The sequence below is a fragment of the Trichechus manatus genome, unplaced genomic scaffold, assembly GCF_000243295.1.
Source record: "Trichechus manatus latirostris isolate Lorelei unplaced genomic scaffold, TriManLat1.0 scaffold00085, whole genome shotgun sequence".
In the NCBI taxonomy this organism is placed as follows: domain Eukaryota; kingdom Metazoa; phylum Chordata; class Mammalia; order Sirenia; family Trichechidae; genus Trichechus; species Trichechus manatus.
Genome location: NW_004444021.1, coordinates 1,014,772 through 1,016,562, shown reverse-complemented (window position 1 = coordinate 1,016,562; position 1,791 = coordinate 1,014,772). Strand labels below are relative to the sequence as shown.

Here is a 1,791-nt window from a genome sequence, read left to right as displayed (position 1 = left end):
CAAAATGGGTAGAATCATTGAAAGCATCACTTTTTCACTGATTGGCAAGAAATTATAATCTTACATTTTGAATCATCTTTCTTAACAATCATTGGTACAGGTTTCAGTTACAACAGTCAGGAGGGTCTTCATAGGTCCAACAAATTTCTGTTCACGAAATGCTAATAGAAAAAGGTAAGAGTGGAAAGTCTTTTGTGTTCTGTTTGATGGGCTTTTGTGAAAACTTCCTTAAGATGTTTTCCAAGATTATCTTAGCTATTGTCTTTATACCTCAGGGCCCAGTTGTTTTGTCCTTGTGAATCCTTGTGAGCCCTTGTGAGCCCAACTTCACCTGGGTCACATTCTGTATGCTCAAGGAGAGGGAATAATAACTCCAATATTATTTCCTAAATCAGTCCCTCCTTTTGATCAGAGATTGGAGATAACACATCGATGATCAATACTGGGACTTAGTCGAGCCCCTAGATGGCGGCCATCGCAGGCTCTTTAAACTCACGGCGCTGGTTTTCAACCAGATACCGTCTTGGTCTTCACCAGGTTATTAAGTAAGAGCGATGTTCCCATCAATAGCATTGCCAGAGTGAGCAGACTCAATGTACATCAACATTTTAGCCTGAGGCTTTCTTTTGCCTTTTACGTGTGTAAGACAATAGAGTGTGTCACTCAGTATTTTAAGGCATATAATATATATTTGAATCCTACAGCTGAAGAAACAGTGGCAGAGATTAATGCAACAATGAGTGTCCACCTCCTGTTTGCAGTGGTTGGCAGCATAAAAGAGGTGAAGATTGGCAACTAGATGACAAAGGCCAGGCAGTACCCTCGATGTGTAGTGCAGATTGCGAATGAAAACCATTGTGATTTTGTGAAACTTCAGGAGATGCTGATCCATGTGAACATGGAAGATTTGTGAGAACAGACTCATACCCATCACTATGAATTGTATCGTCACTGTAATCTCGAGGAGATGGGGTTCAAGGACACTGATTCTGAGAACAAGCCCTTCAGTCTTCAGGAGACATACGAAGAAAAAGGAATGAATTCCTTGGAGAACTTCAGAAGAAAGAAGAAGAAATCAGATAAATGTTTGTTCTGAGAGTGAAGGAGAAAGAAGCTGAACTTAAAGAGGCAGAGAAAGAGCTTCATGAGAAGTTTGACCTCCTAAAGCGGACACACCAAGAAGAGAAGAAAATGGAAGACAAGAAGGAGCTTGAAGAGGAGGTGAACAACTTCCAGAAGAAGAAAGCAGCAGCTTAGTTACTACAGTCCCAGGCCCAGCAATCTGAGGCCAGCAAACCAAGAAACACAAGGATAAGAAAAATGCAAGCTTCACATAAAGCCAGCAAGTCAAGGATGTTATCGCATTTACCTGCTTTTGCAGTAATATTGTGTCTATGCCATCTGTGTCCTTTTATTTTACTATATATTATTATTATTACTTTACCTTTCCCCAAATGTCAATAATGATTAACTCATTGTGAATGTCATTGGGTGGTGGACAATGATAGAGCAAGGGAATGACAGCAAAGGCCATATAGGCCGCTAGACTGTGTTTCTGGAAAGTAAATGATTTGCCTTTTATGCTTGTTCATAATGGCAAAAAAAAGTAACTCAGGTTAAAAATCTATGTACTGAGAGAGATGTGGCAAAATGGCTGTCTAGGCAGAAGCACCACACCGTCCCTCCACAGCAAAGATCCGAAAAACTAAGTCGAACAGAGAATACAACAATCCTGAAACCCTAAAACATCAAATGAAGAGATAAAGAACTCAGCCAAGCACCAAATGGAGT

The 1,791-nt window shown here is 40.4% G+C and overlaps 1 pseudogene; it reads left to right on the top strand.

Moving 5' to 3' along the window:
• Nucleotides 1–465: 465 nt before the first annotated feature.
• On the top strand, nt 466–1,337 carry LOC101354599 (septin-11 pseudogene; annotated as a pseudogene).
• Nucleotides 1,338–1,791: the final 454 nt, after the last annotated feature.